Raw genomic sequence first — 20,353 nt, 5'->3', positions numbered from 1 at the left:
ATTTTTGTATCTTGTCTTTTATTGGCTCCCTAGTATCTTCGGCATCATGTCTAAACTACTCGGTCCAGCATTTTTCAGTCTGGACCCACCTATTCTTTGCACATTCTCTCTCGTTGCTTTTGTCACAAATTATACCCTCCAGCCAAAGATAGCTACTTCATTTCATTATATTTAGAACTTTCTTTACTGGGTACACCTGGATGCTCACCCTTGTTTTTTCATGCCCACATATAAAAAAAATCTAAGCCTTTATTAAGATCCATCTTATCTGTCACGTCATCTTAAAGCCTTACTTTTAGATCTTCTCCTCCCAAAATCTGGAAATAAATCTGCCTACCTCTAGGGCTTCAGACTACTTTTGAGTACTGTTTTTATAAAACACATTATTTTGGGCCTTATATTATAGTTGTTCAGATTCAAGTCAACTCTTAGGTCTGCTAATGGAAAAACCATATGTAACTTTTTAATTTAATTTTTGTTGTCTTCATAGCACCGAACAAGGTACATTTTAAACGATTCTTCATTATGAATGAATATCTTATAGAACAAATTTGAATTCAATGCTCCTTTTAAGGGTGCATATCAAGCTATTTTCTGTCATCACTACTTTTATAATGAATGCTATTTTATATGAAGGATAGAGTGTCTATATACAAATACATGTGCCAGCCGCCATTGCCCTGTCCCTTATATTTTCCTCTATAGTTTTTAGCATAGTTTTAATGAATGCTTAAGATCTGTGCCTGCTAGTTCCAAATCTGGGTCATGCTGAAGTTGGTCTCCATTGATTGCCTTTTCTCTTTAAGTTCTTTAAGTATGGGTGACAATTTCCTGTTTCTTCCCATCTAATAAATTTAACTATACTCTGAGCACTGTGAATAACACCTTGTGGAGACTCTGGATTCTGTTACGTTTCATTGAAAAGTACTGATATTTTGTTTCATGGCTGAACTCAAACTCTAAACTCTGCAATCTCAGTTCAGCTATTTTAGCCAGCTTAGAAACTAAGCTGTTTAGAATCTACCCAGCACATCCATAATTCAGAGGTCAGCTAGAGACTTGAGCAGAGTTTATACACAAGATGTATATAAACTCGTCTGTAGGATCTTCCCCCACTTACTTTCCAGATGCTGAGTTCATCCTGAACTTGTCCTTTGCTTTCTCACGCCAGATAGACACAACAGGTTTCTTTCTGGATTTTAACAACCCTGCGTTGCCTGACAAGGACCTGCACCCACGCCACAAGCTGTTTAAAAAGAAAGATCTTCACACACTTAACCTTGGAATATCATGCTATTTTGAAACTTGAGTGATATAATATCCATTGGTGACAGTGGTTGTTCCCAGATGCCAGATCTAAGTGGAAGTACTCATCAAGAGCACAGTGGTTAGTCAGATCTCTTGGGTTCAGCAATCCAAGCAGGATGCCATGAAAAAGGATCTGCAACAGAAGAGGAGAAGGAAACATGAGCATGGGTATAAATGAGACATATTCCAGGGACCTTACAAAAATACATACCTGGGCAGGATTTTAGACATACTGAGTAGGTAGAGTACAATCAAGAAAAAGCATTATTATTTTATGATTCTATTTGCACTCCCAAATTGGTGGACCTGGAGAAAGTCTTGGCATACATATACAAATTTTCTATATAGAGAGATTAATATATACATATTTAATACATGTAACAGGAAAGTAAACTCATGACATCAATCATGCAATCACTTAGTTCCTATGAGACATTTTCTCATTAAACTTTGTCTATACCAGGAGACTGATGAGACTTAAACTGAAATGTGCCTTGGATGCTAAACACATTTAAAATAAAAATAAAAATCATATTATGTATTATGTAAACAGGTAGAATCATGTGGCAGCTTGCCACTTGTATAAAAAAATACTTATTCAACAAATATTTCCAGTGTTTGCCAGAAATTTTGTCGTTGGTTAAGCTATGAATAACAAATATTTCTTGCCTTCAATTAGGTCCTGGTCTTATAAGGAAAACAGACACATAAACAGACAGGAGTAAGTACAGGGCAAAAATAGAGATGTGCCCAAAGTGCTAAAAGTGCATGGAATCATTCTGTCACAGTAGGTTGGGGAATGATTTGGGGGTGACACCAATCCTGCTGAGGGCTGCCATGTGGAGGGGGGTGGGTGTGGGGAGGGCAACAGAAGGGGTGAGGCATAAAAGCATATGCCTGGAAGGTAGACATTTGCAGGCAAACCCCATGAGGGATCAATTCTTGTCTAAGTGTGCATTTTTAGATGAGACGGTCAGTAGTGTCTTTCTGGAAGTAGAGAAACCATACATGTATGCAAAGCTGTTCAGCTTGCAATGCAGTGTACATGGAACCATTCAAGAGCTCTCCAACTAGGACTTTTCCTAAAAGGGTTATTTTAGGGAGGCTTAAACAAAGACAGAAAATAAAATTTACTAAACAGTTAAATTATTAATTTGACATACTTTTTCCTGCTCTCTTTCTTTCACTGCTCTACCAGCTTTGTCACTCTTACCCCAGCCTCCTCTTTCTTCAATATTGGTCTTCTCAGCTCCCTCTTCTTTTTCACTCTTTCCCTCCAGAAAATTTCATTGATTTATGTCTTATCTCTGAGCTTAAATTGATTCCTGTGCCACCTCTACAGGGAAATTTGATTTTATCTTCAAATCTTCTTTCAAGATTTTATAAATACCCTGTCAATAAAGAGACATATTTTAGAAATATTGGTATCATATTAATTATGGCATCAAATAATTAAATCAATGAGATGGAGTGTCACAATTTATCTGTTTATAGCAATGTTTCTCAAGATACATAAAAAGAGGATTGAGATCAACATTACCTGCAAATCTCTCAAAATATATTTTTTTTAATTTGTGAAAAATTTCATGCCCCTTCTGAGGTAAAAGAATCGCTTTGAATGTCTGTTCATTCTCAGAGAACCTCCAGTGTGCAGCCTCAAAATGTTAATACAACAGTATAGAAATATCTACCCCAGTATCAATTATAGAAAGCAACCTCATTTTGTAACTATGGTTTCCTTTATAGAGATCACAGATAAAATATTCAGTATGCAGCACACATCATTTTTTGATTTATCAGTCTAGGTGCAATTATCAGTAAAATTTATATTGCTTAGAAATAGTTTCTAATCTTTTTACTAATTATTGTTTATAATTACTTACAAAAAGGAGGAATTTTGTTTTGGTCTTGTCACTAACTACCCAGAGCTTTAGTACCCATTACTCTATTTCTGAGTCACATAGTTCAAAACAGTTATTGGGAAACCCCATGATTTAATTTAGACAGCATTTAAATGTTTTAAAATATTGTTAAATCAGTCTGACACAAATAAATCAATTAAATAAAATAAATAAATAAAAGACCATACCCAGTACCACGGTTTACTAATATTTTCAAGGTTGTGGGCAGGCAAGGGGCATAAGCAAAGCAGGGAATGCTCTGGAACATTGAGAGCACCTCCCCAGGTCCTTCCTTCTCCCAGTAGAAAAGCCCTCTGACCCAAAGTATTGGATAAGGTATCTAAGAAAGTTTGCAAGGCACTTTAGATTGCCATACATAGATGTTGTGTGTCCTAGATAGTTATAGCATATGTTACATTTCACAGGAAGCCATGCTTCATAAAGCCAGATTCTAGCTTTATTCATCAATATGTCAATCCTAAACCATGGGAATTCTGCTAAAAAATATTCCATAGATAAGCACTCTCTTATGAATAGCATTAGTCTATTTTCCAGGAGGCCCAATCACCATGTTTACAAAATTAGACCAGGTCGTCGCTAGCCTTTTTCTTTCCTAGGCGACTCTACACTTACCAGAACAGGAGAGAATGAATCATAGGCATCTGTTTGAAATCTTTTCTTCCCAATCCCTGCTAGGTGATTTGAAAAGGAGTTGTGGAGTGCCCTGACTGTTGTTTTCAAATTCGGTTCCAGTACATTCCTGTTTAGTCAGTTACAGTTTGTAAATATCACCAAACCTGTGTTCAGTTATCAATAGTATAAACTTTTCATACTCAAATCACATATGGAATCAAGTAAGAGTCAAAAATCTAATTTATTTTCAAATCAGCATTACTTAAATAATTTCTACTGCACAAAATACTTCTGAGTAATTTTTTAATTTGTTAGAACATTGCACTATTTTATGATTGCTTTTATTGTTGTTTAAGGACTTATGATACAGACTCAATGAGTTGGGAAGAAATATCAGTTCTAAATGTTTGCCTATTAATTAAGAAAAGCACTATTCAGTTCTAAATGTTTGCCTAGTAATTAGGAAAAGCGCTTAAAAATTTTTTTCATCTGTTTTTTCACATGATTGGAAGGTATAGTGAGCTTTTGTAGAGTAATGAAGATGAAGCTGATGAAAGGATACCTAAAGGGCTTATGTAACCTTCAAATATATTGTAAGTGATAAATATCTTGAAATCTAGATAAATAAAATGAAGAGCTAAATAACCTCAATAACATCATATCATTAAGCAAAAGTGTGAAGTGTTAGGACAATCTTGGAAACAGAATAAAAGTTTGTAAATTTGGCAGTAATTTGGTTATGTAGAGTATGGGTAAGAAAAGGGGTTTAGAACTTTATTTTTTATTGCATCCAGTAACTGTGATATGTTGAAAAGACAAATGATCATTCATTTTGCTGAATCACTGAATAATCACTAAATAGGTGATTGTAGATATATTCTGTTTATAGAATTGAAATCGTTTTCTTGGGAAACATCAGTCATTTATATTTTTAGCATGTGTTACTCAAAAGTTTTTCAGAAAGAATAAACATACTTGGTTTGTCATCTGGCCTTTCACAATTCAGAATTACTTCATTTTTAAGAAATCCTACTTCCCTAAGATGGTACTTAAAACTATTTATATACCTAAGTATGCTTAGCAAATATTTGTTCATGATTCTATGGTCTACAAATAATGACAAAAGACATCGAGTATTTGTTTTTTAATTATTCTGAAATTTTTAACTCTTTATGTCGGAACAAAAACAACAGTAAAATGAACTCCCAATGTTCCTGTCACGTAGCTACAATGTTTATCAACTTATGGAAGACCCGGTTTTATAAGTACCCTCACCTTTATCATATTGAAGTAAATGCCAGGCATCATATCATTTAATCCATAAATGTTAATATTTATCTCTAAAAGATAAAAACTTATTTTTAAAAGTTATAAGTATATCGTAGAATGGGTTACTGATCTCATGTTTTCACTCCTACTTTATTATAGAATTACCCATTTATGACCTTTACCATGTGGCTTTACAGTTCCACCTCTGTGGACAGAGTTTGTGTCCTCACCTGTAGATGTTGAACTTGGCCATGAAAATAGCTTGAAATGTTAGTGCTCATGACACCAGCAAAGACTGCATAGTGCTGTGTGATTAAGTCTGACCGCTGTGCTCCTGTCATCTGTCTCTAAAAAAACATGAGATCTAGGGAGACTGAGAAACTCATGGGACACATTTGAACACAAGCCCCATAGCCTGAGGCAGAACTGTCCAGACAATGCACAAATATTGGGGAAAGAGAAAGAAATATATGTTGAAATTTGAGATTTAGATGTAATTATTGCATCTAAAATTATTTAACAGTATTTTTTTTACTATCATTGAATATCAAATATCCAGTTTTAAAATTTCCAATTCTGTCAAAAAATGTGATATATATCATAAAGTGTATAATGTATACATATACACAATAAGTGTATAATGTGTATATGTGTGTGTATACACACATATATACACACATGTATGTATATATATATAATATAGTATATGTGTGTAAAACAAATTCTTTTTTACTTTTAAAATTAAAATTACACATTGTAATTGATTAATGTCTCTAAAATCTGTAGGCATCTTCTCTGTATCTTTTATTTTATTATAATTTATTTGTTGAATAAATTAGGTTACTCATTCTGTAGATTTTCCTGTGGTCTGCATCTTGCCGACTACAACCTGTGACTGCCATTTAACGTGTTCCTCTGATTACTGAGTTTCTTATAAATTGGATTTTGAATCTGGAGCCTTAATCAGTTTGCTGCTCATTTTTACTTGGATGCTTTTGCAAGACTACTTCATAAATGCTGTTTTGTTCTTTCATCAAGAGGTCTGGTTCTCTCTATACTGTGATGATAGAGGCCACTGATCATGAATGAATACATTCACTAATTGTTTGGAGAATTGAAATATGGTGATATCTAAGTCTAATATTCTTTCTTTACTTATTAACTACAACACTTCTATAAAGAGGCGCATTACACATCTACTATATGGTTACCCAGGAGTAGCCAAATACATATAGAAGAGAAAGGATAAATGCTTGTTCTTTTCCTTTATTTACCAGTTTTAAAAATAATAAGCTGGTTTCCTAGCATCCTCCAATATTGAGCTATAAGCTTTTTTTAAGCTATTATTAGGAACTCATAGATTTAAACTATGTGATATGTTTAAATTTATTATAGTTATATCCTTGTTTATGGCCAAATTGTCCCTTATTTGACAACTGAGAAATTCCTCAAGTGGGCTCCTGAGTACTTTTGGTATGTTTTTTTTTTTTAAGATTTTTTGTTTTTGATGTGGACCATTTTTGGGAAGTCTTTATTGAATTTTTTACCACATTGCTTCTGTTTTAATTTTTTGGCCATGAGGCATGTGGGATCTTAGCTCCTCAACCAGGGATCGAACCCGCACCCCCTGCATTTGAAGGTGAAGTCCTAACCACTGGACCACCAGGGAAGTCCTGGTATGATTTTTTTTATGTCTTTGATAGTTTCCTTGCTATTTGGTATGCCCATCTTGCACATTTCGTACCAATAGAATCAGCCATTTTCCCAAGGAACTCTCATTATTTTTAGTGAGACATAATATTTCAGCTGAGCGCTAATTGTGTATTTCTTCTAGGTTGCTTATTTTTTCAGAAATTTTCAGTGGACAATATTTTTAAGGTAAAATATTAAAAAAATGTTTAAGATAAAATACTTCATGAGTTTATACTGTCTTCTTTCTCCCATGCCACGAATCCTGATTCTTAATAACATGATAAACTTAAATATCATATAATTTTCTTTTTTTCCAGCTTATACACAAGTCCCAGATTGTCAATATCAATACTACCACAAATAGTATGATTTCTAAAATCATTTTAAGATATACATTTTACTTTGTTGTTATTTTTGTCCTCAAAATATACCTACTAAAGATGTATAATCTATTACTACATTTTAATGTCAGTTTTGGAATAGTTTCTCTCAGCATAGTTATATCAACAACTGGATACACTTTTAGGTTCATTCTTTGCATTTTAGTATAAGCATATATGGTAAATAGTCTCCAAAGATGGCCTCCATCAGTTCTTTTCTTACTTGACAAATGTGGTACTCTCCTCTTGAGAGGTGGAATTTATTTCCCCACACCCTGAATCTGGGTTGGTCTTGTGATGCTTTGACCAGCAAAGGTGATTTCCTGGAAATTCTGAGCCCCAGACTTAAGAGAACTGACAGCCTCTGCTTTCTGCTTTCTTCTTGTAACTCAACCATAAGGCTTGAGGAGGTTCAAGAAGTCTTGATGATAGACCCATCTGGAGAAGGTCAAGACCTCTGCTGAGAGTCTCAGCTAAGGCCCCTGCAAATGGCAAGCAACTATGTGAATGGAGCCATTTTGGACTCTCCGTCTCTTCCAGCACCCCAGCTCTAGAGCCTGTTCTTCCCTGTTTTTTTGTAAAGTAAATTTTAAAATTGTCATATACTTCCTGAGATCTCCTGGCTTTGCCCTCTGACCCACCCATTCCTTTTATAAGGAATCTTCTCTTTCCTTTATTCCCATTGACACTGTCCTCAATTTGGATTTGATGTCCAGAAGTTTCCCATCAGAGTAGGACTTTATCCTAGAAGACAGCTTCAGTTGATTAATAAAAAAAAAAATTCATAGGACCATGAATTGTGCCAGCAACCCCACACCTGACTGTGGACCACTTGTGCTATATGTTATATCAGAGAGACTTGGATAATAATAGTTTTGCTACTTAACAGCTATGTGAATTTGCACAAGTTTCTTAGTATCACTAAATCTCAGTTTGCTTTTCTACAAAATGAGGAAAATAATGGTCTTTTGGGCACTTCCCTGATGACGCAGTGGTTAAGAATCCACCTGACAATGCAGGGGACAGGGGTTTGATCCCCGGCCCGGGAAGATCCCACATGCTACGGAGCATCAAAGCCCCCGTGCCTAGAGCCTGTGCTCTGCAACAAGAGAAGCCACCGCAATGAGAAGCCCGCTCACTGCAATGAAGAGTAGCCCCTGATCACCACAGCTAAAGAAAGCCCGCGTGCAGCAACGAAGACTCAACGCAGCCAATAAATAAATAAATAAATAAATGCCTTTTGCCCCATAGAATTATTGTAATGGAGACAGTGCACGATGCACCTAATGCACTTAACACAGTGAATGACACATAATGAGCACTCTGCAACTTTCACAAAATGTATTAATTGGAAGTGATTTCAAATGTCTCTATGACATTTTAGTCTTAAAATCTAAGATTAAACCACACCTAGGAACAGTACGAAAAACGAAAGTAATTATTTTTCTTTCTTCACATGTTGACACATTGAACGCTTTCATCAAAGAAGGCCAAGAATAGCAGGAGAAACATTCTATGTAAAACAATAATTATCAATGTAGTTATTGTTATCATTGAGCACCTATGTTGTGTCTAGTATTATGCATACACTCACATTTAATCCCTAATGCAATTTTTAAGTTAGGTATTACCACTTCCATCTCTCTGAGGCATTAAAGAGGGATCTAATATAATAAACTTCCCAGGTTAAGCACATGGAAATTTGATGTCCACCCAATATGACTCCAAAGGATTCCATGCTGTTCTTATACAAGCAACAGTGGAAGGAACTTAGCTTCAAGAAAAGGGAAACTCAGCCTAACACGGGGGAAAGGAATAGACATGGATGCTGTTCACAAATATTTGAATAATTTTCACAAGGAGGAGAAACTATATTTAGTCTGTGATGCTTTCTAGGGCTGGACTTGTCCAGTGGTTAGAAGGGAATTGAGATTCAGTTCCAGAAAAGAACCAACTTTCTTTCCTATGACTGTCTGAAAATTGGCTGCCTTGAAAAGTAATATGTTCACCTTCACTGGCTATGCCCTGTGTTGTCGGAGGTACTATATAGAGTGTGCATGTCTTACATGGGCCAGAAAAACCACTGGGTTTCCTCCTACTTGGAGATTCTATGACTGGAGGTACTGCTCCAAGCATAACAGAGTCCTAGAAAAAAAAAATTAATCCTAACCTTCAGGCACCTGAGGTTCGTTTGGACAGTCATACAAAAAAAAAATCACTCTCCTAAAAAGCTGAAAAGTATTCTATTTTATGTTCAAATTGCCACTGATCTCCTATTCAGAGTTCCTCTACACCATTTAAAATTATACAGATGGACTATAAACTAACAGAGTGCTTACTATTTACAGGATCTAGTGGTTCAATTGTCCACATGTATTAAATCATTGATTCCTCTTAACAAACTCATAAGATAGGTATTATTATCTTCATTATACAGATGAGGACACTAAGGCACATCAAGGGTAAATATCCTGCCAAGGGTTACTGAGTTAGTAACTGATGAAGAAAGGATTTGAACCTTAATAGTCTGACTCCAGAATCCATACTCCTGCCATGCACTGGAGGTGATGATGATAATAAAAGAATTAATATTAGCTACCAAGAGCCAAATATTTTCTGTTTATGGAGCTAAATCCTATACTCTGCTCATGATACTCATTTTCTTCTTTAATCTTATCCACAACCCTAGCAGATACAGCTGAGCAGTCTATTTCACAGCATAGTTATGTATCTTGTCTCCACAAATGGTTGGCGGATGAAGGATTTGAGCCCAGGCATGCATAATTCCAAAACCCCTAACCTTAAATACTGTGCTCTCCATATAATTTTGGGCAGCTATGGTCTACCCGCCCCATGTCATTATTTTCTTTTGGTGTGGTCCAACTATACTTCGTTTTCTCTCTCCTAGGAAAACCTGCTTCAGATGTTCATTCATGCTGGTGTAATGAACTGGCAACCTCCGAGAAAATCAGCACGTATGAGCTTGAGCAGTGACTCTGCCTCATGGGATCACTCACACCACCCTCCTCTGGTTCTCTCTTAAGCAACTTTGTACCAATTACTGGGTGACATTCATTACCTCTCAGGGAGAGTTATTCACATTAATTAGAGTTCAAAACTCTAACCTGAAAGGAAAACAAAGATGGTGTGAGATTTTAGGCATGAGTTAATTTCTTATTATATTTTCCTAAAACCATAGAATTTATAGCAGGTTAGCATTTAGACAATTTATTATATATAAATCTGGCTCTGACTACAGAATTCCTTTTCACTGCTATCTTAAGACAATGATATTTGTTAAATCTCTCTACTCATTTTTCCTTTTCATCAACCTTTAGCAATCTGTTTTTAATAGCCAATGGTTAGTCAAGTAAATTTAAAGGTCCACTATCCTGATGTTGCAATTCATGAAAAACAGTAAAAGAAAATAGAGTTCTCATTTCTTTCCTAGGGTAATTCCAGAGACCCAGGTACTGATGAGTCCTTACAGAGACTGGTGGCCAACAAAACCATCACCCCTGTGTCAGCCCTGCTAAGCACATTAATAAGGAATAGCGCTGATAAGGCTTTCTGTTTTAGCTTTTAATATTTTTGTCTTTTACCAAAAACTGATGTTGAGTAATAACCAGTTGTTGACAAAATCTTTCTTCCTGATTTCCTTTGCTACATTAACTCTTCAAGGTCATGACTAATGATTTCCTCATGACCCTGAGTTTCCTGGACTTGTATTCAGAGCAATTAAACAGGTAGTTCTACACATATCTCAGAATCTCAGTGAATAAAACTGTGTCAGTTGACAGTGCCAAAGATTATGAATGAAATTTATAAGGAATATAAAAAATGTGAATATATAAACATATTTCTGCCATCTGTGTTCCTAGATGAAGTAACGCCACAGGCAATTCTATTCAAAGTGGAATACAAATGCAATCTGAATTATGTGATGTTTTAAAAACAGATTTTCCTTCCTTTAAAATGCCTTACTCCAATATTAAAATTAATTTGCATTCTTTAAAAACAAACAGACTGGTGTAGGCAGCAGTGTATTATACTAGATGGGGATAAAAAATTGCCCCAGAATTTGTAATTTATCTTAAATAACACACACACACACACACACACACACACACACACCCTCTTGTGAAAATCAAGAGTTGCTGTATTTCTTTTTCTTAGTTTTTATATCATATGCCTTAACTTCTACATCATTACATAAGTCCAAACCAAATCAATTTTTTACATACATTAAAAACTCTACCTTTAGGCACCCCACCAAGAGGATACCTAACAGTGAATCATAGACATGGGGCTCAGATTCAAGACAGAAGCAGCTAAGTCACAATATTGAAGAAAAGCTGAGGGTCAGAGGAATCTAGGAAAGGTCAGAAACCAAAGGCAGGCACTTGACTATGAGTCAGGGAGCACTGTCACCTCTGTAAGCGCCCCAGCAACGAGAGAGCAGGAATAGGTCTGGGGCTTCCTATGCAGGGTCAGAAGGTATTTATTTCAAATTCTGACTCAGTCAGGTATACCTACATAGCTAGGGGCAAGTGATTAAGTCTTTCTCAGGCTCATATTCCTCAAATTAAATAGGGATAATAACACACCTTTGCAGGTCATTGTGAAAATTAAGTGAGTAAATGAGTTCTAAGGGCCAGACATCGTGGAAACTCATAATGGTTGTTTTCTCTTACTAAGATCAAAACAGAAGAAGCAAACAGTCCAAAGTGGGATAGTAACTTACACTTTAGCAACTTAGCGTGGGAATTTTACAATCTAGGTTATTCACAACCACTTTTGCGGGACTCAGAAGACTGAGTTGCCCAAAGTAGCTTGTGTTCCTCAGGAGAAGGATTCTGATAGTGAGGCCAGGTGGAGGGTGACACCTATGAAGGGAGTGGATATTACGGAGTACAGCTTGTCTATTCTGTATGTTGTTTTTACTAGCTGATGGACCGCTCACGGTCCTACGAGGCAAGGTTGTTATGTCAAAAGTGAGGTTCTAAGAGTAATCGACACGTTCCAAGTCAAGATAAAGGCAGAGCTGGAATTGAAAGAGTTATTCTCAAGGCATGCTGTACCATCTCCAACATGGATAACTATAATCCATAATCCATTTTTATGAAATCATAGATCCACAGAAGTTTAGAAATGCAAGTTACAGTAATACTTATAATAATAATTCCAAAACCAATATAAATAACAACCAAAGGTAACATGTTTGATTAAAATATAAATAATTACTTTAAAACATAAAATATGAATAAATGAAAATTGTTTAAGATTTAAAAGAGCTGAAAAACGTAAATGTCTTCTAACTGCAAACTAATTGTTAAGACTCTGCATAACTAAAGCTATATTTTCACTTTTGTTCTGCTCTTGATGAACTCTTATTTGAAATCAGATACCAGGATTTCGGGATTTAAAGGAACGTCTGAGTGAGAAAGGGGTTAATGGCTTTGCTGGTATGAAATTCTTGGTCACTGACAGTTTAGTGACCTTATCAGAGCACGTCTAGATACGACTCCTGATATCTACTAACTTAATTAAGAGCAAAGCCTCTGCAGCTCTGCAGCAGCCCTGACTTCCTCTTATAGACAGAAACTTATCTTCAGCGCCAGCCCAGCCCAAGGCCCAGACCCATCTCCAACTTAAATCTATGCCCAGATCTAGTGCAGAACGAGGCACATTCCCACACCCAGACCCAGGGTTAGGCCTTGTTCCAGCCCCATCACTGCTCCTAGTCCCAGTTCCAGCCTCTATCAGCACCAAGTCCAGCCTAAGAACCAGTTCCAGACACAGGCTTAGGGACCTAGACCCAGACCCAAACTCATACCCAGACCCAGGCTCAGAACCAGACCCAGGCCCGGACCCTGACCCAGGCCCAGACCCAGACCCAGACCAGGCCCAGACCCTGACCCAGGCCAAGACCCAGACTCAGACCCAGGCCCAGATCCACACCCAGTCCCAGACCCAGACCCAGTCCCAGACCCAGGCCCAGACCCGGACCCAGACCCTGACCCAGGCCCAGACCCAGACCCAGTCCCAGGCCCAGACCCTGACCCAGGCCCAGACCCAGGCGCAGGCCCAGACCCAGACCCAAGCCCGGACCCTGACCCAGACCCGGACCCAGACCCAGGACCAGACCCAGGCCCACACCCGGACCCAGACCAAGACCCAGGCCAAGACGCTGACCCAGGCCCAGACCCGGATCCAGTCCCAGGCCCAGACCCAGACCGAGGCCCAGACCCTGAGGCAGGCCCAGACCCAGACCGAGGCCCAGACCCTGAGGCAGGCCCAGACCCAGGCTCAGGCCCAGACCCAGACCCAGTCCCGGACCCAGACCCAGACCCAGGCCCAGGCCTGGACCCAGACCCAGACCCTGACCCAGACCCAGACCCTTCTACACTTCTATTGCAAGACGATGATGACTTTGGTTGGGAACAGGTACACTAACAGGACTTGTCTTCGAGGCTTGCACTCCCTCAGCCTTCATGGAAAACTCTCCTCCTCTGATCCAAGATTCCTACCAAATCTCTCTGTGGTCTGCATTTACGCCGTCCAGAGCTTGGTTAGGCCGAGAGTAGGGCACGACATGCTGTCTCAAGCACCCTCGGATTCCAAACTCTAGCTCCTTCCCCTCAGATAACACTCTTCCCACTCACTTGTTAAACTTCATCTCCTTTCCTCTGGGAAAATACTCTTATCTCAGCAAGCTCCCCTCCCTCACCCCCAACTTTATCCTCAAGACTCCATGTTTAACATTCTCCAGAGGCTTAGCCTTTTGTAGCTCAGAAATCCTTTGTGATCTCAAAGAGCTTGGCTCCTAAAAGGCTTGGATTTCAAAATGCCTGGCTCAGAGGAGTTTTAACATATCTCTTTCCCCTTCTCAGCTACATATATCCTCCCCTGAGAGGGTGAAAGCTGCTCATTTGACAGGTAGAAATCAGAGCAGCAACCAGAACATGTAGGAGGAAAAAAACAATGATCATCTTCCCTAAACCATATCCCACAACAAGAGGACTAAAGCAGGGTATCAGGCAATTGGTAGCTAAAAAGTGTTAGTTTTAATCTTTAGTTCTATCTACTCCCCACCTTTTCCTCAAATTACTAAATAGGACATTTGCATTATTCCTAAGATCACTAATGTTTACAATAAGAGTTAAATGTCCATCTCCTTCTTATAGAACATTGTTCCAGGAAACTGGGAAGTTTTTTTCTACTAGATGGCTGTATATCCTAAGAACACCTCTAAAGCTTATAAACAAAGAAATTAAAAGCAATATCAATGCAGGGGGGAAAAATCAATGCACATTCTAAATCCTTCAACTTAAAAATCACGGTAACCTCAACTCCTACCACATTTCAGTTTGTATGATCCATGAGTTAGCTGACTGCTATAAAGACCACTGCATGCAAATAATATGGTCTCTTTTGAGATGTAGTCTATTTCCTTCTGTCTGCCAACATCATGTGTTAATCAGTTTTAACCGGTCCTGTCTACAGCATTCTAAACCTGTGCGTGTGGCTGTCTATCTTCTATAGTGCTACTCACTCCCAGCCATCATCCAGACACTAAAAACTGCATCTGGTTTGTATTAGGTAGGACAAAAACTAAGTTGCTATTACAAAGGGTTCACACAACGCTGTTTGAAGCAAAAAGTAGTTTGCTTTCTTCTTATGTGACTGGCCAGCAAGAAACAGGCAGGACAAATTAGGTAGGTGACTTTGCTCCGTGAGACCAGGTTTCTTTTATCCCATCACTCTGCATCACTCTGCATTCCATGTAAGGTTTTTTTTGTTTGTTTGGCCACACCAGCAGGGCTTGTGGGATCTTAGTTCCCCAACCAGGGATTGAACCCGGGCCATGGGCCGTGTCACTGACAGCGCCAAGTCCTAACCACTGGACCATCAAGGAATTCCTTTCCTGTAATTTTATCTGTATCTACATGGACAAATATCATTCATACCCTCTACATCCATGTTATAATTTACGGGAAGGAAAGAATGAAGAGTGCAAAAATCTTCCTTTTTGAGGACACAAAGCACACATCATTTCCACTCCTTTTCATTGGCAAGAATTTACTCCCATCCTCAAGCTTGCCTACAAGACAGGATGAGAGCTGTAGTCTCTAGTTGGTAGTCAAGGGTCCAGCTAAAACTCAAGATGTTCTATTATCAAAAGAAATAAGGGGAGAATTGCTATAGTGGGGCAAAAAGTACCTCTGGCACCAGATGTTGGTATTAGTAACTGAAGCCCAAAGGTGTTGTTTCTGCTCCAGTCATCAAGAAAAACTCTTTGATCAGAGGAAACTCTAGTTTAGTATTTTTCAACCTTGGTACTATTGACATGTTGGTGCAGGTAATTCCTTATTGTGGAGGGTGGAGAATGGAGCCGTTCTAGGCATTGTAGGATGTTTAACAGCATCCCTGGCCTCTGAGCACTAGATATTAGTAGCATACGTTACTCCCAGTTGTAACAAACAAAAATGTCTCCAGGCATCACCAAACATCCCCTGGGGGACAAACTAGTCCTGCTTGAGAACCACTACTCTACCTATAAGGTAACATCTCAGAGTGTCTCTTCTTTTAAGGTATATTCCCTTTGTTTTCATCAAATAAGCTATCCCTGAGATAGGGATATCTATCCATTAGTTCCAATGAGACTAATCCCAGTTCCCCATCATTTTCACTCTTGACAAATACCTATTAAGCACATACTATATACTAAATAACAGACCCCATGCTGGTTGATGGGAAAATATGAAGATGAATTAGGAACTTAGGTCCTCAGAGCTTCATAGTCTCATAAGGAAGATAATACGTGTAAAATGACATAGGGGCTATAAGGTATATAATAGCAATAATACATGATAGGAATTGTTACCAACCCTTCCGAGTCGTCCCCAACAAGGGTCCTTCTGCGTCAATAGAACGAAGGTAAATTCGGCTCAGAAGCAAAGGAAAGCTTTTATTCTTTGATCAAAGAACGGAGACGCGCGAGCTGGAGCTGCAGAGTCCACGCTCTCCCGGCCCAGCTGTGCGCGGGTCTGCTTCACGGGAATCTCGTCAGCAGGCGGAAGGGGTGGGGCTCGCGCCAGGCGGGTGCGCGCCTGCGCAGCTCACGCTCCAGATTGCAGTGCCGGGCGCAGCGTCTCTGCACACGGGGCGCTGCCACCCTCTTAAATTGAGTGTCCTGTGCAGCGCTTCTGCCTGCGGGTTGACGGCCTGAGGAGCTGAAGTGTCAGGAGCAGCCCTTTCGCACTAGGAACTCTGGCATGAAGTCCCGGGGGGCGAGGCCTCTGCGCAGCACCCTATGAGCAAGTGAAACCAAAGGAGGCACAAAGGAAAAGAAAAAAAAAAGGTTAGACTTTATTTTATTACCCATATTCTATTATTATCTCCTGGGAATTGTTAATGGGCTTTGCCAGGAACAAATGTGAGACATGCCCCTCATATTACCCACGTCTTTCAAGTGTGCCTGCTCCCCTACGTAGCTGAGTTGACAGTTTTTATTTGCTGTCAGGATGACTGAGTTATCACCTGAACCTTCTGTTTTCCTCACATTTTAATTATTATTATCTTTTGCGGTACACGGGCCTCCCACCGCCGCGGCCCCTCCCGTTGCGGAGCACAGGCTCCGGACGCGCAGGCCCAGTGGCCACGGCTCACGGGCCCAGCCGCTCCGCGGCACGTGGGATCCTCCCGGACCCAGGCACGAACTCAAGCCCCCCGCACCGGCAGGCGGACCCCCAACCACTGCGCCACCAGGGAAGTCCCCCCCACACACATTTTGACCTTAAGAAGCCCTTCCATAACTTGCAGAGGTTGGTCTCGTTACCCCAGGTGTTCCCTAGTTACTTCCATTAGGTATTGACTAGAAAAGGAAAATAGTGTGGTTGTCTGACGAGCTACTTAAGACCACAGTACTTCATATTTTAGTCTGGGGTCATTTGGTTGCAAGTAACAGAAATTCATATACAGTGTCTTAGGCAAAATTGAGAAACTTATTGAAAGGGTGTAGAGTTATTTCATGGACCCCAGAGGAAGAGCATTCAGACTCGATGAGAAACCAGTCTAGTGCTTTATCTATAAAGACTGGGAGAAGACTCGTTTTGCCAGCTTTCACTGAGTTAGGCAGGAGTAAATCTAGTGTTGATCTTTAAATTGTGGAGATGATATGTATCTATTTACTGTAGCTTTGAGACTCGAGTTGTAATTATAAGACAACATGAAAACTGCCACAAAATATCATGGTTTACTTGTCTGTTTCACACTGATCTTTAAAATCTGAAATAAAATCTTTCACTTAGTAGCAGGCCAAGTTTTGTCACTGGCTATGCAAATGTTAACTACTGTAAGAAACTTCCATTTTTCCATTTTCTTTCCTGTGTCTTTAAAAACTCTAATCAGGGTGCTTCCACTAATTTTACTCATCTTGTCAGATGAGAGTGAGTGAGGCCAGTAAGGCATTTACAAAAACCAAAGTATAATTATTAAAGATCTACTCTCTTCTAGGTATCCCGATTTCTGAGTTCTTCTCTCCTATCCTTGATATTTATACCTTAGAGAATTATACTTTGGAGAAGTAGTGGACATGAAATTATTTCTTTCCTCTGTACCCCACTCACCCTTAATAAATCTGCTCAAGCCCTGTGATTAGAGAGTCTGCTCCCAGAGAAACTTCTAAACAGGCAAGGCCCCCATAACCCCATATCCTTGGCCACAGCAGATAGAACTGGGGTTTAATATCTGACCCAATCAATTGCTTTCTCAAAGGAAGTTCTTGGAGTAAAGACCGAATAAGGACAAGAATCGCATGACAGAATTTTTTATTATGTGATCAGCAAAAGAAGAGAATGTCAGTCTACAGGACAGAGTGCAGTAAAAGAGTTCTTAGGAGACCAGGCACGTGTCCCTGGAAGTTCAAATGCATATGTGAGTGTAATGACCTAAGCTGTTTCTTACCCAAAAGATGAAAAGCTTGCTAAATTAGTCCATGTTGGCAAAGATATTGAAAGAAGCGACAGCAGTGTAGCCTTTATTAGCCTGGCAAGGACGTGCAAGTTTGCCATCAGTCAAGGGACATTAGGTTTGAGCCATTTACCAGTCCCCAATCCAGAGGCTATCATCTAGGTAAGAAGAACCCAGGAGCAAGTTGGATCTGTGCAGTCATTGGAAAAAATCATCTAGAAAGCACATGACCCACACCAGACAACTCTACAGCGAGGACACTCCCTATAGGTCCTCTAGAGAATTTGTACTTGTGGCCATGCAGGATATCAAAGACAAGGGACTGAAGCAGAATGAGTTACGCGAAAGATTATTGCTGCTTTCTTTTAATCCCATATCTCCACAATCTGATCTTAGAGGAATCTGAAGCAGAAGAGGGAAGAGTGTACAATCATAAGGCAGGAAAGGCTTTGAATTAGAATTTTTAGTGAAATTTTAACTTAGATTGGTCTAAACTTTTTAATATTAAAAAGTGATTATTATTGTGATAATATGTTCTAATAACAGAATATGGCCATAGCTACCCACATGATTTTTGAGACTGACAGATGTCAGAAGACCCAAAGAAGTAATTTCCGACATGTCCCAGCTAGTGTTTCTAAATGAGAGGAGCCTGAAACCTGAGTTCAGACAATTTTGACTTCAGTGACTCCTTAGAATGCATGCAGTAGAAGGAGAGAATAGGAAAGCTACCTGATAGGAATGCAATATTCTCTAAGAGTGAGATTGGGTTGTTGCATAGGGGTACAAAATAGAACATAATTATTATAAGACACATTACCATTTAAGGAAAATAGTTAAAAAGCCATCAGACCATGTTAAAGACCTTGTAACCATTACAGAACTGAGTTTTGGAGTCCAAATGAGTCTTCAGAAATCTAGAAAGGTTAAAAATAGATATTGATGGTCATATACTAAACCAATGGACAAAATCTGACCAATATACCTTGATGTTAATACACCCTAGGATTTCTGGTGGAGACAGTGGTTCTCACTGTTAGATTTAAAGAATGGCTATTGTTTATGAGGGTGAAGGAGATGAGAAAAATTTAGGATTCATTTGTCCAGAGGAAATTTTTTACAGTCTGAAACAGTGCATCAAGATTTCTCCAGATATGATTTACCTACCAGTGACTGGTGTGGGATGGTATTTGAAGGGATTGGAATATTTAGATAGTATAATTGTATTTGGAAAGACTTGGGGAGGAAAAATCTGAATCCTTAGAGTTTTGTACTATCTCAAGGAAGCTGAATAGAAAATGTTTCCTAAGAAGTATTAGTTCTGATGTGACCATGACTCTGTTAGTTATATAGCAGGCATAGTTTCTCATCAGGGGAAATCTTGTCCTTATCTGCTACCCTCCTCCCAGTTGATGTAGAGAAGTGACAGTGCTTTGGAAGTTCAGCTGGTGTTTAAGACGGTCAGTCAGGGATTCCACCTGGATCCTGCATCTCTCACTGATTTGACTTGTGAGCGTTTGGTTAGCACCAAGCTCCCTCCCATCTGTAAGCTAATGCCCATGGCAGCTATGGGAGAGAAAGGGCTCACACTACCACCTCCAGGGAAACCTGGAGCAGGTATTCTAAACTCTAGACCAGTGATTCTGAACCATGTCTGATTATGAGAACCACCTGGGGAGATTTTTTTAAAATTCAGCAATTCTGATTCAGGTAATCTGTTTCTCCTTTTAAAATCTCCCCTCGTGAATTTAATATTTTGCAAGGGTTGAGAACCACTGTTTGGTTTTATTAAGGTAACATTGGTTTGTAACATTGTATGTTTCTTGTATACAACATTATATTTTGACTTCTATATACACTGCAGCATATCCATCACTATAAGTTTGTTTTCCACTCATTACCCTGTGGTTGACTCCCTTTACCCATTTCACCCTCCCCCCACCCCCTTCCCCTCTGATAACCACTAATCTGTTCTCTGTATCTATGTATTTTCTGTTTGGTTTGTTCATTTATTTTGTTTACTTTTTTTACATTCCACGTATGAGTGAAATCATACAGGTACTTGACTTATTTTACTTAGCATATTAATGCCCTCAAGGTCCATCCATGTTGTTGCAAATAGCAAGATTTCATCTTTTTATGGCTGAGTAGTAGTATTCCATTGTCTGTATATATGCCACATCTTTATCCATTCAT

General features: G+C 39.0%; 2 long non-coding RNA genes across 3 annotated transcripts in view; one reads left to right on the top strand and one right to left on the bottom strand.

Annotated features, from left to right (window-relative positions):
- Window positions 1–1,050: 1,050 nt before the first annotated feature.
- Window positions 1,051–16,206, bottom strand: LOC307186270. The gene is made up of 3 exons (XR_013828302.1): window positions 16,075–16,206; window positions 2,522–2,699; window positions 1,051–1,441 (listed from the first exon to the last, which is right to left on the bottom strand). It is a non-coding gene; the product is annotated as an uncharacterized lncRNA (long non-coding RNA).
- A 132-nt stretch (window positions 16,207–16,338) lies between these two features.
- Window positions 16,339–20,353, top strand: part of LOC307186845 — a 294,281-nt gene continuing 290,266 nt past the window's right edge. For both annotated transcript variants that reach the window (XR_013828481.1, XR_013828482.1), the window contains exon 1: window positions 16,339–16,547. This is a non-coding gene — a long non-coding RNA (uncharacterized lncRNA). The remainder of the gene's footprint in view (window positions 16,548–20,353) is intronic.

Source organism: Stenella coeruleoalba (genome assembly GCF_951394435.1).
Source record: "Stenella coeruleoalba genome assembly, chromosome: 5".
Taxonomy (NCBI): Eukaryota; Metazoa; Chordata; class Mammalia; order Artiodactyla; family Delphinidae; genus Stenella; species Stenella coeruleoalba.
This window is presented reverse-complemented; position numbering and strand designations above follow the sequence as displayed.